General features: G+C 41.7%; 1 long non-coding RNA gene across 1 annotated transcript in view; it reads right to left on the reverse strand.

Annotated features, from left to right (window-relative positions):
- Positions 1-16306, reverse strand: part of LOC126092218 (uncharacterized) — a 763777-nt gene extending 747471 nt beyond the window's left edge. Inside the window, exon 1 of the long non-coding RNA XR_007521312.1 lies at positions 16108-16306. This is a non-coding gene — a long non-coding RNA (uncharacterized LOC126092218). The remainder of the gene's footprint in view (positions 1-16107) is intronic.
- Between the last annotated feature and the right edge of the window lie 485 nt (positions 16307-16791).

Raw genomic sequence — 16791 nt, forward strand, 5'->3', positions numbered from 1 at the left:
AATAGCAACTTTTCACCGCATGCAATTAGAGAGGATAATCGTAAGATAGAAATATGAGAGGGGCCTCATGCCACCTCTCAAACTAACTGCGAAATGATTTACACAAGATATCTACATGATGCGAAAATTGGCAGTTGACCCTAAAGAACAAGAAGTGCGAGATCATCCAAAAGAGTTCTAGAAGAAATCCGTTAAATTACGGTTTCATGATAAATTCCACGAATTTAAAGACTGTGAATTAACAAAATACTTAGGAATAAGAAGAAAACTGGAACGATCACATAGGTAATGTCATGAAGAAGGCGACCCAAAGACTTCGTTTTATTAGCAGAACACTTACAAGGAACACCTTAAATGCGAGGTCTCAAGTTAAATATATAGCAAGGCTCATTTGAAAATGTCACGTTAGCAATTATGAAAGGAAAAAATACGAGCTCCTAGACTCACCATGTGCATCAGGAGGGGAGGTGCGATGGTCAATCTTCTATCTGATGTATGTATTACACTTCAAAAATCGGACATCATTGACATTCAAGAAATGTTCAAACAAACCATTAACTTCCACCTTGAACACCGCTCCACAGTGATCACAAAAGTTCGCTCCAATAAGATCGCAAACAAACTCCTTGGGAGTTACAAACCGTGTAGCGCTTTCCGCTAGGTGTGAAATCTTACGGAATGTCTGTAGAATCATGTTAGTGTAACGGTGTGATGATAACTGATGGAATGCGTTGGCATGTAACTGAATACGAAGCAACCTGTCGTGGCACTTATCGTGAAACTGGCTAGCCTTTAAGACGAAGCTGTAGATAGTGCGATAATATGATTTATAGGCACAGAAAAAAACAAACATCCAGAGGCTGAATTTGTCCATTGGTGCCAGGTGGAATGAGTTTCAATGTCAGACACTTTTCAGGAGGTATTGTTCGCTTCTAAGGGACATGACTTTTGTACGCGGACCAGGATTCGAGCAAAAGCTGTTTTCATCAGCTATTGGCCAAAAGCAATTATCATTCTACAGTTGTAGTTATCTTTCACCCATTTTCTCGCTCTTGCTTGCTGTGACATAAATATTCCCTACTGCCCTTGCAAGATCACGCACATCAGAAAGAACCATATGGGCACAGCACCTCCAACTCTTCGCAGCACAGTAAATAGCTTTCTAGCCAATTTACCATCCAGATTAATAGTCGATATAATTGTATACGAATGCGTTACAGCGTTGTTGTCAGTTGATCTTGATATAGCCGGCCGGAGTGGCCGAGCGGTTCTAGGCGCTGCAGTCTGGAACCGCGCAACCACTACTGTCGCAGGTTCGAATCCTGTCTCGGGCATGGATGTGTATGGTGTCCTTAGGTTAGTTAGGTCTAAGTAGTTCTAAGTTATATGGGACTGATGACCTCAGATGTTGAGTCTCATAGTGCTCAGAGTCATTTGAACCATTTTTGAAAATGCAACAAATCCGTAAATGAGACTGCCTTGAGCAGTTAAACAGAGAACCGACTCGTGGCGATAACATATTAGACCTTCTGGAGACAAACAGACCCGAACTATTTGAAACAGTTAACTCAGAACAAGGAATCAGCGATCATAAAGCGGTTACTGCATCTATGATTTCAGCCGTAAATAGAAATATTAAAAAAGGTAGGAAGATTTTTCTGTTTAGACAAAAGTGACAAAAAGAAGATTTCGGAGTACTTGACGGCTCAACACAAAAGTTTTGTCTCAAGTACAGATAGTGTTGAGGATCAGTGGACAAAGTTCAAAACCGTCGTACAATACGCATTAGATGAGTATGTGCCAAGCAAGATCGTAAGAGATGGAAAAGAGCCACCATGGTACAACAACCGAGTTAGAAAACTGCTGAGGAAGCAAAGGGAACTTCACAGCAAACGTAAACATAGCCAAAGCCTTGCAGACAAACAAAAATTAAACGATATGTAGTGTGAGGAGACCTATGCGAGAGGCGTTCAATGAATTCGAAAGTAAAGTTCTATGTACTGACTTGACAGAAAATCCTAAGAAATTTTGGTCTGATGTCAAAGCGATAGGTGGATCAAAACAAAATGTCCAGACACCCTGCGACAAAAATGGTACTGAAACAGAGGATGACAGACTAAAGGCCGAAATACTAAATGTCTTTTTCCAAAGCTGTTTCAGAGAGGAAGACTGCACTGTAGTTCCTTCTCTAGATTGTCGCCCAGATGACAAAATGTTAGATATCGAAATAGATGACACAGAGACAGAAAAACAATTAAAATCGCCCAAAAGGGGAAAGGCCGGTGGATCGGGATACCAGTTCGATTTTACACAGAGTACGCGAAGGAACTTGCCCCCCTTCTTGCAGCGGTGTACCGTAGGTCTCTAGAAGAGTGTAGCGTTCCAATGGATTGGAAAATTGAACAGATGTGCAGAACTATATTCCTATATATCTAACGGCGATCAGTTGTAGAATTTTGGAACACCTATTATGTTCGAGTATAATGACTTTTCTGGAGACTAGAAATCTACTGTGTAGGAAACAGCATGGGTTTCGAAAAAGACGATCGTGTGAAACCCAGCTCGCGCTTTTCGTCCACGAGGCTCAGAGGGCCATAGATGCGGGTTGCCAGGTAGATGCCGTGTTTCTTGACTTCCGCAAGGCGTTCGATACAGTTCCCCGCAGTTGTCTAATGAACAAAGTAAGAGCATATGTTCTATAAGACCAATTGTGTGATTGGATTGAAGAGTTCCTAGATAACAGAACGCAGCATGTCATTCTCAATGGAGAGAAGTCTTCCGAAGTAATAGTGATTTCAGGTATGCCGCAGGTAAGTGTCGTGGGACCGTTGCTATTCACAATATGCATAAACGACCTTGTGGATAACATCGGAAGTTCACAGAGGCTTTTTGCGGATGATGATGTAGTATATCGAGAGGTTGTGACAACGGAAAATTGTACTAAAATGCAGGAGGATCTGCAACGAATTGACGCATGGTGCAGGGAATGGCAATTGAATCTCAATGTAGACAACTGTAAAGTGCCGCGAATACACAGAAAGAAAGATCCTTTATCATTTAGCTACAATATAGCAGGTCAGCATCTGGAAGCACTTAATTCCATAAACTATCTGGGAGTAGGCATTAGGAGTGATTTAAAATGGAATGATCATATAAAGTTGATCGTCGGTAAAGCAGATGCCAGACTGAGATTCATTGGAGGAATCCTAAGGAAATGCAACCCGAAAACAAAGGAATTAGGTTACAGTACACTTGTTCGCCCACTGCTTGAATATTGCTCACCAGTGAGGGATCCGTACCAGATAGGGTTGATAGAAGAGATAGAGAAGATCCAACGGAGAGCAGCGCGCTTCGTTACAGGATCATTTAGAAATCACGAAAGCGTTACGGAGATGATAGACAAATTCCAGTGGAAGACTCTGCAGGAGAGACGCTCAGTAGCTCGGTACGGGCTTTTGTTGAAGTTTCGAGAACATAAGAACATACCTTCACCGAGGAGTCAAGCAGTATATTGCTCCCTCCTACGTATATCTCGCGAAGAAACGATGAAGATAAAATCAGAGAGATTAGAGCTCACACAGAGGCATACCGACAATCTTTCTTTCCACGAACAATACGAGACTAGAATAGAAGGGAGAACCGATAGAGGTACTGAAAGTACCCTCCGCCACACACCGTCAGGTGGCTTGCGGAGTATGGATGTAGATGTGGATGTAGATGCCTGTACTACGCTTATCCGTCCTCTGCTATAATACTGCTGTTCGATACGGGATCGTTAAGACAGGATTGCCGGAGAACATGGAAAATATCAAACAAAGGCTGCTCGTTTCATGTCATCGTGAAATAGGAGAGAGAGTGGACTGATATGATAAACGAATTGGTGAATTCTTTTCAAGAAATTTGATTGTCCAGCTTTCCCCTCCAAATGCGAATGACGGGAATAAGAACTTTCGTGTAGAGATTTAAGGGTTCGTTTCTCCCGAGCGCTGTTCGAAATTGGATCGGTAGAGAAATAGTGTGAATGTGGTTCGCTGACAGGCACTTAAGTGTGAATACCACAGCAATCATACAGAGGTGAATGAACTCAATAAAAGCCGAATTTAGACGGCCACATGGCACGTACGTGTCACATCATTAAAATGAGCAAGGTGGATACACGCGCTTCGGTGGCGCTGCGTTTAAGGTACTAACCTACTTTTTACCGGAATGGTTTACTGAAAGACATTTCCGCCATTTGACTGTTAACTGTTCACTTATTTTCCAGAGTAATGATTTCGGATTTATAGCCATTCACGGGCATGTTGAAACTTTAAAGCAAGTCTAAGTTGCCTGCTATATGTCACCGTCAAAAAGACATATTTCTGGTCATGTAGACCAGTTGTCGCATTAAAGGATACGAGTACATGTGGAAGATACACAATATGGCTGATACTGGGCACGGTAAAAAGCCTTTAACACACAGTATGGCGTGTTTAACAGGTAATATGTTCCTGTGACATGCCTCCGTCACTTCTATTCATCAGGTGTCGACAACTGATCTATACGACCAGAAATACGTTTTCCCGGCGATGACACTTCACAGACATGTGTGACGCATTTTAACATTTCAACATGTAGTTGAGAATGTACGTAAAACTGTAAGCATGATTGCGTAAAATAAATGAACAATTAAGTGGAGGAAATTTCTTTCAAAAGGTTCTACATGACTGTGGTCCTCCACAAACGAACGTTCAATAACAACGGTTAATTTCCATCTGTCAAGAATCATTAACTCTGCACGTACAACTGTTCAGGCAGGGCGCAACAGTGAAGGAATAGGGCTTAATTTTCTGACGTCGACGGTATCATTACATGGGCACAGGAGCGCACACGACAACGGTAAGAAGTCGACGGTGTGCTCCCCAAGGAGGCGTCTCGTCATTTGCGTTAAGCCATTCAAGGAAACTACGACACGCTTAAATTCGGGTGGCCGTGCGTGGATTTGGGACCACTAATCCTATGTCTGTACTGTAACTGTTGTCTGTCACTTACCACTTCATTCTCAGCCGTGACCATCGGCGGCTCGATTAATCGCATCCGCCAGAGCTCTCTGCCAAAGTGCTGTCTGAGACTTCGTTCACATCTCCTACCGCCAAGGAGTATTAAGGCGTATGCGCGGATCCGACAAGCTTGTGAGAGCGACAAGGAAGTGAACTTGACAACCCAGAGAGGGACGAGGTTGCGGCGACAGATCATTAATAGTAACCGTGGAGATGACCCTGGTACGATGATGATGATGTTTGGTTTGTGGGGCGCTCACGTGGTACAAATAGCTCAGAGCACTATGGGACTTAACTTCTGAGGTCATCAGTCCCCCAGAACTTAGAACTACTTAAATCTAACTAACCTAAGGACGTCACACACATCCATGCCCGAGGCAGGATTCGAACCTGCGACCGTAGCGGTCGCGCGGTTCCAGACTGAAGCGCCTAGAACCGCTCGGCCACTTCGGCCAGGTGGGGCGCTATCCTGCACCCGTGCTAATTCCCAATCTTTACTCAGTCCATGAATGATGATGTTGAAATGACGGGGACAACAGAAACACCCAGTTCATGGGCAGAGAAAATCCCCAACCCCGCCGGGAACCGAACCCGGGACCCCGTAATCCAGAGGCAGTACCGCTAGCCACTAGACCACGAACTGCGGACCGCTGGTACGAGGAAGACAGCTGTACGGCTGCGCAGTCGTCAGACGCCGTCGCCAGAGGTCGCCCGATAACATCGGACGACAACTTGGTCACGGTGCGTTCGATCTCATTCTTCAGTTTTTGGCTGCGTCGAGTAGGTTAGGTTAGATTAGAATCTAGTCTGTGTACGAAGTAAATTAGATTTTAATCTCCATGGGTGGGAAGGACAGGAAGACGCTTATGTACTTGGAGATGAATGCTGGAATGATGGGTTTTGCTATTACAAAGATGCCGATTGAGCTGTGTCTGTCTGGATAAGAACGTTTCGACAACTGTACACTCGTCTTCAGTTACTGGAATAACCTGGTAAGTTTTACGAAATACTCTTGTATTACGAAAATATGCAGTTCCAGTGACACACCACCTTAAGGATCTCTCCGAAACACGTTCTTCAGAGTATGATTTACTAAGCCACAGTGCCGACTTCAGTGTATAATGGTTTTGCCTTATAAGGTCATGAGCGCATAACGGTTAATTTACGTGGTGAAAGTAGATGTTTCTATTATGCGATGAATGGACAAAATTTCTGTGCGAGTAAGCATGTATTATTCATTTAATGGGAAGTAGGACGTAACAAGATTTCTGGTGGCAGTATTATTTTAGATTCGGTGTAGCTTTTAATAAAGAAAATCAGTTATATTAAAGTGTCTTTTAGGGCAGTACCGTGAAGCATATCTCTAACCTTCGATACAGAATAAATTAAAAATTTCGTAGTATTTGGCGAACAAGAGTGAAAATATTATCTTTTAAATTAATATAGGGCACAGCCAGTAACATCCAACGTATCACACAAAAATTTCGAAACTATACTTCTCAGAACGCGGTACAGTCCTAATCATTGGAAAGGTTAACCGCCACGTGTCAAAAGTCAAACTCTTACGACTAGCTTTACTTGAACCAGAATTACATCTTTAATGTAAGTATCGTATTTTTTTATGGAGCTAAAATCACACATCTAGGCAAGCATTAGAAATCCGTTTTGCTGAATTTATTTGAAGTTGTACAGAGATATGCTAGTTAACCTTCAATGAGTGTGAAAGACAAACACGAAGTCTTGAATAAGACACTATGAACACCTAAAGCACTACGAAGTGCAAAAACATACGTGCACCACATTTGCAGCCGCGCGGGGTATATTAAAGTAGTGTGTAAGCCTAGGGACCGATGACTTAAGCAGTTTGGTCCCATAGGAAGTTATCGCCACCACCAGATTTGCAAAGCACTTCGTGGAACGGGATAACCAGCCTACTGACATAAAAACACCAGCAAGAAGTAACAATAATTCGTAGACCTGCCACAACCCAAACAGATCCACTGCGGTAACTTCAATCATAATATCCGTCAGCCGTGTCACTTGAAGAAATTATGTTTCGAGGCCGTAATCCACAACTAAAATTTTGCGATAACGATTTTCCCTACTTGTGATTCCCAATAAACCTGCTACCGGTTCTTCAGTTTCATAGGTTACTAGCTATATCCCGTTTATGACATTTTTCATCGCCAGAACTTATCAGTTTCCCACAGTCCATGGTTCATCTTGTGTCAGCCATCACGACAAGAAAACAAAAGTAAAAAACAAATGTCTGATTCCACAGACTGTCGTCCGAAATCTGTATGTTCGGACAATGGGATCGGCTACATTGTGACCTCGCACGTAGTGGCGCACTGGTTTGAAAAGGTCGGCCGTCATCGGATGGTGTCGGTCGTCGTCGGAATCCACCGATATCGGTGCCACTGCGATCGCAACCTAAATTGTACGAGCAGTGTCGGCCAGGTAAACAGTCACACGACCGAGATGTCAACGGCGTCATCGCCATGCATCATGCGGCAGTGTGTGTGGCGTAAGATGGCCGTGCACTCAGATATGGCCAGTTTCTCTTCTGTCGTTATTGCGTGGCTGTGTGATATCGAGGTGCGAACATTTTGATGTGCGCAAGTGCTTGCGCCAAGTATCTCGCGGTTGCGAACATAACGTCGTTTAAAATCAGCTGTTATGGACTGTTCAAATGGCTCTGAGCACTATGGGACTTAACAGCTGACGTCATCAGTCCCCTAGAATTTAGAACTACTTAAACCTAACCAACCTAAGGACATCACACACATCCATCCCCGAGGCATGATTCGAACCTGCGACCGTAGCAGTCGCGCGGTTCCAGACTGAAGCGCCTAGAACCGCTCGGCCACTCCAGCCGTCTTATGGACTGTTCATGCTCTTAATTCCCTCTGAGTAGCGTGTTGGAACTGAGAGTAAAAGGATGTGAGCTCATCATCTACATCTGCGTGGATACTCTGCTAGTCACATTTAAGTGTCTGGCAGAGGGTTCATTGTACGACCTTCACAATTCTCTATTATTCCAATCTCGTATAGCGCGCGGAAAGAACGAACACCTGTATCTTTCCGTTCAAGCTCTAATTTCCCTTATTTTATCATGGTGATCGTTTCTCTCTGTGCAGGTCGGCGTCAGCAAAATATTTTCGTATATGGAGGAGAAAGGTGGTGATTGGAATGTCGTGAGAAGATTGCTCGGCAGCGAAAAACGCCTTTGTTTTTGTGGTGTCACCGCCAGACACCACACTAGCTAGGTGGTAGCTTTAAATCGGCCGCGGTCCATTAGTACATGTCGGACCCGCGTGTCGCCACGGTCAGCGATCACAGACCGAGCGCCACCACACGGCAGGTCTTGAGAGACGTACTAGCACTCGCCCCAGTTGTACGGACGACTTTGCTAGCGACTACACTGACGAAGCCTTTCTCTCATTTGCCGAGAGACAGTTAGAATAGCCTTCAGCTAAGTCCATGGCTACGACATAGCAAGGCGCCATTAACCATATCTAGAGAGAGTCTCACTTGTATCATCAAGAACACTGTATACAAATGATGGATTAAAGTTAATTATTCCCGCTGCTACGTACTTTTCTTTATAGCATTCATTACGTATCCTGTTTCAGACATACCGCCCACCTGCGTGAGTTGACGCGTGCCCTTTCGGCTTCCTCGCCTTGTGTCTAGACTGTCTTGTCTAGACACAACAGTTTTAGTGATGTCCATCCCAAATCCCGTATCATTTGAGTGACACTCTCTCCCCTATTTCGCGGTAACACAAAACAAGCTGACGTTCTTTGAACTTTTTCGCTGTACTCCGTCAGTCCTATCTGGGAAGGATCCCACATCGCGCAGCAGTATTCTAGATGAGGACGGTCAAGCGTAGTGTAGGCAGTCTCCTTACTAGATCTGTTACAATTTCTTAGTGTCCTACCAATAACACGCAGTCTTTCGTTAGCCTTCCCCACAACATTTTCTATGTGTTCCTTCCAAATCAAGTTGTTCGTAATTGTAATTCATAGGTATTTAGTTGAATTTACGGACTTTAGATTTGACTGATTTATCGTGTAACTGAAGTTTAGCGGATTCCTTTTAGCACTCGTGTGGGTGACCTCGGACTTTTCGTTATTTAGGGTCAATTGCCAATTTTCGCACCATACAGATATCTTTTCTAAATCACTTTACAATTTTTTTTTGTTCTTTTGACGACTTTACTAGTCGGTAAATGACGGCGTCATCTGCAAACAACCTAAGACGGCTTCTCATATCGTCTCCCAAAACGTTAATATAGATAACAAAACAGCAAAGGACCTATTACACTAACTTGGGGAACTCCAGAAGTCACTTCTTTGTTACTCGAGGACTTTCCGTCAATTACTACAAACTGTGACGTCTCTGACAGGTAATCGAGAATCCAGTTACATAACTGAGAGGATATTCCATAAGCAGGCAATTTCAGTACAAGCCGCTTGTGAGTCAAAAGCCTTCCGGACATCCAGAAATACGGAACCAATTTCAAATCCCTTGTCAATAGCACTCAACACTTCGTGCGAGTAAAGAGGTAGTTGTGTTTCACAAGAACGATACTTTCTAAACTGTGTTGACTGTGTGTCAATAGACCGTTTTCTTCGAGGTAATTTATAATGTTCGAACACAATGTATGTTCCAAAATCCTAATGCATATCGACCATAATGATATGGGCCTGTAATTTAGTGGATTACTCCTACCATCCTTCTTGAATATTGGTGTCACCTGTGCGACTTTTCAGCCTTTGGGTACGGATCTTTCGAAGAGTGAACGATTGTATATGACTGTTAAGTATGGAGCTATTGCATCAGCATACTCTGAAAGGAACCTAATTGGTATGCAGTCTGGACCAGAAGACTTGCTTCTATTAAGTGATTTAAGTTGCTTCACTACTCCGAGGATGTTTACTTCTACGTTACTCATGTTGGCAGCTGTTCTTGATTCGAATTCTGCAATATTTACTTCGTCTTCTTTTGTGAAGGTATTGGGAATGCAAGAGATGTTGCTCGAATAAGTTTGTAACTGTTATCTGATCAGTTTTAGGCTGCGTACGTCGGCCTGGCAAATGGAGATGATTCTAGGATAATTTTACTTTTATAAGAATTTGAAAAGCAGTTAAATTAACGTTGTTTTACGGACAGCGTTTCTGCTCGGGGACAGAAGTTACCAAAGGTGCATTCTGGACGTTCATGGTCCTTAAAAAGGCACGACGATAGTGTCATGAACTGTTTGATTAATTAATTGCGTATTCTTAAGATGTGTTCAGAGAAATTGTCTTTTAGTGAAATTTGAAAGAAAACTATTTGCAATTTTAGCGCTTTAATGTTTTTATTGTGTTTGCGGTGTTTCAATGTTTATATTCGGCTTAAATACTAAGGTAGTCAGGAGTTGTTATTACTAATCACAATTTCAAAATTATGCATTTTCCAAAAATAATAGTGAGATTGTGAGTATCGTTACTTTTAACTGTGGAATCTGTGAACAGGGAGTTAAAGCTTCTTCTTCGCGAGATAAAATGTTTTCCGAAATAAATGTAGCTTTTAGTGGTAAAATCCAACAGTAGGCTTTCCAATTGCAAATCAACCAGTCCCCTATGATTATTCTACTTTCAGTTCTAGCAACAGCTGTCAGTGCGAAAAATACCCAAGTTGTTTCATGGTCCAGAGATCCACATTAAACTAGAGGACCCCCTATGTAGAAAAAGACCTGGGCAATCGGTTAAAAGGTCGGAGCGAGGCCACGCCTACAACCTCTGACAGGACTGTGAAGACTGTGCCTGCTAAAGCGCTCCAGCGTTCAAACCGACCATCGGTTTGACGACAGCTACAGGTCAGTATATTCGAATACGACTCCGGGCCTGAACCAGAAGGCCCACGATTTCTGGTGTTCATGGGAAGTGGATGTAGATTTCCACTTTTCTCTTTCCGAATGCGAATGCAATATTTTAAGACTTCAGGGTGCACATACAGTAAAGAAACGCACGTCATTTTGATACGTTATACAAAGGTCTTTGATAAAATAAACATACAAGTGTTATGGCAGATATTACAAAGAGGCTTACCAATCAGTATATCTTATAGTAATTCAGAAGATCTCTACTAATATAAGAATTGAAGAAATTGTGGATAACGAGAAAAGAACAGAGGACATTAACTTAGAAGTACCACAAGTTTGCTGACTTTTGCCACTGATCTGTAAAACATGTATTTATGAAATTCTGCGGCAGTGGAAAATTAAACAACAGGATTAGACAAATGATTTTAACCGACAAGATTATACAATTATGATGCTTATTGCAGATCTCGAACAGTGAAGGTGGACTATGCAGTACGTGAAGTACGTCAGATTTATAACAAGTCAGTATCAATACAAATAACAAAAACCAAGGCTTTCTGTGGGGAAAACATGGTAAGGCCAAAAATCGTAATAGAAAACAAGATCATACAGCAAATACATAGATTTAAATTTTTGTAGAACATGCTAATATACAGAGAAGACCTATATCAAAAAAATAGAACTGAGAAGTTTAATTACCTAAGCAGCACCAGCTCCAGAATAATGTAAGAACAAAAGCTTATCATAAATTTTATACAAATTGTTGGTACCAACACTGCTGTGTGGGAGTGAATACTGGGTAACGAAAAAAAGGTAAAATAAGATTACAGGCCAATGAAACGAAATTTATCAGGAACATACAGGGTACACACTGTTAGATTATAAAAGAAATATAGATATTAAGAAGAAATTGAAAACATGTGATGTAAACGAAAAGGTTGAAGAAAACAGTTAAAAACGGATTTCCTCTCCGTCGCGAACGGAGTGAAGATTACCACAACATTTTTGGCACTACATTCCGCAAGGTGATAGATTCATTGAAAGACTAGTGAAAAGATCGAAGAACCAAATGGTGGCTGCAACAGATCAAATAAGGCTTAACGCACGCAGACGGAAAGATACTCCTGTTTACACGACAGTACATGTTCAGTGGCCAATGGTTTATCACTATTTACCGTAATTGTTATTTATTTTTCATCTAATAGCATTAAGCGAATAGGAGATTTAAGAAAGTAATTTCCTTGGATAATAACTCTGAAGCTTTAGGACGGTTTCGAGCATTCTTGAGTACCGTCATCGAATCTTAAGTGTGTGCAAGTGCATTTTAATGAGTCTTATCTGGTCCGAAAGCTACTTTTTGACCGATTGGTATACAACGAGCTATAAATTCCTAGTGACCTGTCCATCACTGTGAGCCCTGGAGTTTCTTTGGGTATGACAGTATGACAGATTTCATTCCATGTCTTGGTAAAGCATACACAGATCTGTTATTTCCAGAAAAATGCTTTAATTGTTGCTAACCCACACATAAAATTCTCCTTACAAAATAATAAAGAGCGTCATGTACTTTGTTACTACCTAGTGAAGGGAATATTCCAAAAGGTAGAAACAACATCCTAACTACTACAGTAGATCTATTTCATATGCGAGGTAGTGTTATGAAAACTTCCGCCACAGAAGCTACAAGAGAAGGAACGCACATCCAGTGGGCCTCTATTTCCAAAACTGCAGCGGGTTGTTTTCACAGAACTGCACATTTCACTAAGGGCGCGTTGACAATACCAAACAAAATGGAGTGTCAGCGATTTCCCTACGGCAGCACTCGTTAGTATGGGAGAAAAGAGCAGGTGATGATTAGTAGGGTCCACGATTCGCCGCTGGTGGGCTTGTGACGCGCGAATGGAAATACTGCAGTAACATCTATCATTGACAAACAAGTTCGCGTACATATTCCTGCAACTCAGTGCTATGTAGGTGCAATCAGCAAGGGCCTAACAGCAAGCAGTGATGGATAAAAGCAAAGGGGTTGAAAGTCAACTTCCCCTCTAATACCTAAATACAAGTGTACTGTAATACCGCACATAGCTTTCATTCCTGCAAAGCGGGGCAATGCAGAACCGTTAACTCATGTACAGCAGTAAGCACGGACAACACGAACCCTGACACGGGAAACTGTTTGAAGAACGCGAAGTCGTGGAGAGGGCTGTGCAGATAATTGCTATGGAATGCAATGGGGAGTGGAATGACTACCAGCATAACTTCGGTAAACACAAATGTTAATCTCATGAGTGCAGATAGGTGAAACTATGCGGTTATGTCGGATTATATGATAGTCGGCATTACACAAAATCGTCAACTGTTGTGGGCTTTCCATCTCGAGCGCTTTAAAGTGGAACACTCATATATTTTAGTCGTCGGCAACGAAACCCACTGGGTGAATAATAACGCAGTTTCATTCTTCGACGACGGAAGTTGTCTTTAAAACACCAGCTGGCCAAATCTTAAGTTCTGGTCCTTAGTATGGCGCTTTTACATTAAGGAAATAACAGACTAATTTGAGAAAATTCAAAGAACAGCTGTGCGGTTCGGCAAAATGTTTATTCAGTCCGTGAAAGAGCGTTTCTTAAACGTTCTGTTGTCCTATTATCTAGGAAGAGATTCAACAGCAAAGGCGTTGTGTTCAATGTAAACATTTATTGTCAAACACCAAGAAGTGAGCATTCCAAGAGTAGTCTCGTACATAATAAATATTAGATAATTATCAAGACGGTTCACGCAGATGGTACCGACACTAATTTTTTCAAGCAGCATACGCAGTTCGTCTAGGAATAGGAAAAGGATCGGTGCTGAACGATCATCGTGCTTCATCTACCAACCTTGTCATAGCTTTCGGAATTCTCATGTACATTGGATTTAAAACACAATTTTTTTAGTTCTATAAATTAGGTAGAGCATCACAACGAATAATGGTATCTTTTGGTAATTGATAATCCGGAACATTTACGAAGATGAATATGATGGGGTTCATTCACAAAGGCAATTACGTCTTTTGATTTTTAATCAAGATTACGAAGTGAAGTCGCGAATGGAAATCTAAACTGTTTGCTAACACCGCTGTCATGACGATACGTGGTACGAACGTTGTTGGTTTCATCATCAAGCAAGCTCCATTGACATTTAATTTACTCACAGTACTAGGTGCGTGAGGAGAATCTGCCTAAAATTTAAAAGAATAGCGCATTGGTAGCTTAAAATAATTGTGTCGAGAACCTCGGTTTGTAAGAATGAGTCATTAGCATACATTCTGTCTCTCTTCAGGTCAGATTATCTTTCAAATAATGATCTGTCTTACCTAAAATTATATTTGCCCTTTCTTCAAGCAGAACTCTTTGCCTGTCACTGTAAAAACTGTCAAACAGTTAGAGTAATTTTTGAAATGCTTTATATATCTCAAAATTTCAAGCAAACACATATGGCAATACGTCTCTTGTACTACATGAAAACTTATTTATAGCACCTGCCGAAGAACTTGACTATTCAGCTGTAATATTTTAAACTTCTATCTTACGTCTGAGGTGCAGCGATACACAACATGTTTCCAAATCTTTTGTTATTGCGCTTTTTGATTTCTCAAAACTAACGTTATTCACTACTGCAGATAAATGCGACATTTACGAGTGTCTCCAATATGTAGTATTGTACGATGAAAAAAATACGCTACAAACATCATTCATACATGTAGCGTACATGTAGCACTTTAACTGAAGGATCTGCTGCTGCCTGTCTGCCCACAATACCATAGTAATCCTCAGTGCAAAAAAAGACAATAGCAATTTTTTAAATCGCTGAGCATGTTAGCAGCAGTACTGTGGACAGGATGAGAATTGCTTTATCCGACCAGAAATCGACAGCAACTGCCAGTGTATTTCCATTACTCCCCTGAACGTACCAATGAACCACAGCTCCGCCGGATAAGTAAAGATTCACTGCATGACGTCTTCGCTCACGGTTTTCCATTGTCATTATCAGCAGCGAAACGAGGAAGTACAGAGTTTAACGCAGCGGAATGAAGAATTCTCTCCCACACAGTTTCCAAGACCTGTCATCTCGCGACGCTTTCAAAGGAAAAGCAGGAAACTCACGCCAGTATATCGTTCTTGGTACTGGTCTAAGATTACAAGTATAGTATTGTTCATTAACTTCGGATTCTTGTGGAACAGTTATAACGATTTTTTTTAAATTAGAAGATCTGGCACTAAGTGGAACTAGTACGCAAACAGGTTACTATTTTGTCTCATTTACTTTGAAACTTTTTAACTTTTAAGTACCACAAAAACGTCAAATGTGTCCACTGGATAATGTCATTCCTATTGATGCTCTACAACATAAATGTTTCCGTGTGTTTAGACAATAAATGGAAGACAGATATTCAGCTTCACATATTTTCACAATTGATATAGTAAAGTAACTGCATCGCTGCTTTCTAGAAATATCGTTAATGAAAGGCGAAATTAAATTCCGTGCTTTTTTGGTTTGAAACACTTTAATATCTATTTTCTCCCTACAAGGAAAAAAGATATAAAGGGTCCTAAGGCAGTACCTAACAGCTTTAAGATACCGTGGTATTTCTTAATTTGGATTTACTGCCGTATACGAGTATACTGTCGTTTCCTGATATAGTCTGGGTGCAGATAGGCGATGTAAAAATTTTAATAGTTATTGGATTGATATAAATAATCCTTTATTAATCAAGGTCACAAAATAATATTATAAATAATACGATTTTGACTAGTAAACTATATCTTTAAGAATCTAGTAACGCCTAATTTACACTCTGTCTTTAGCACCATGCTACATACCCAGAATGAGAACTATGGATAAAATTCATTCAATTGTAAAATCGTTCGAAGTTACTGCTGCTAAGTAACTATAATTTCGTACTAGTTTACAGGCTACGTGCATGCTCTAATTTCTTGCAACGTGATCTATAAAAGCTATAACAAGGTACGCTACATAAAGTGCCAGTTCTATGTATTCTGTAAAATATGGGTAAATTTAAAAAGTTTTTATTACAGTTACATGCTAAAAGATAATTTTGGGACACATTTAGGGAAAAGGAAAGTCGAACAAAAAATTTTATTGCGGTACGTGAAGCGACGAGCTGATATTTTTTCCGAAGATTCCACATATTCCTACCTCCGAGAAACGAGCGCAGATTTGAAGAACACAGTCCCACCTACGGCGACAAAAAAGGTCACTCGGAAGCGTGTGTCACCGGTCCTCACTACTAACGCAACAGTTCAGTCCTACGGGAAGCGAAACACTACGCACGGGCTCGCGATCGTCGTATGTCCCACGCACGCCACGCGACGCAACCGCTCCGTGCGAACGCGACGCCGCGCCGCCTGCGACTGACGCTCGAAAGCGGCGCGCTCTTGTCCGTCGACACCGAATGCACACGGAGACGGCCGAATTGTTCCGAAAGCGCCGCACCCACGGGCTCCGGTCCGAGCTGCATTTTTGGGTGGGAAGGGTAGCTGTGGAACAGACTATTATACCAGCTTCCGCTAATCTACTCTCGACAGTGTGGTCGGATGTTGCTTCGCGCATAGCGTTGTTCCCTTTTGCTCGGCGTTTCTACTAGAAACAGTGGGTTTTACAGCTTCTGTGTTGCTTGGAATAGGGCACAGGGCAACGCTGATTTTGGCGACAAAGCTCTCTTATTTGAAATGGTACAGTGAATAAATTAAGTAAGAATATGGTGGAAATTAAACACACAAACATATCGTTGGTACATGTGGTTACTGTTTCTAACTTGGTAGTTTACCGCAGATAAATGTGCATATAAAAATAAATGTTGCCTCTATTACGCATTCGGGT

The sequence above is a fragment of the Schistocerca cancellata genome, chromosome 7 (assembly GCF_023864275.1).
Source record: "Schistocerca cancellata isolate TAMUIC-IGC-003103 chromosome 7, iqSchCanc2.1, whole genome shotgun sequence".
Taxonomy (NCBI): Eukaryota; Metazoa; Arthropoda; class Insecta; order Orthoptera; family Acrididae; genus Schistocerca; species Schistocerca cancellata.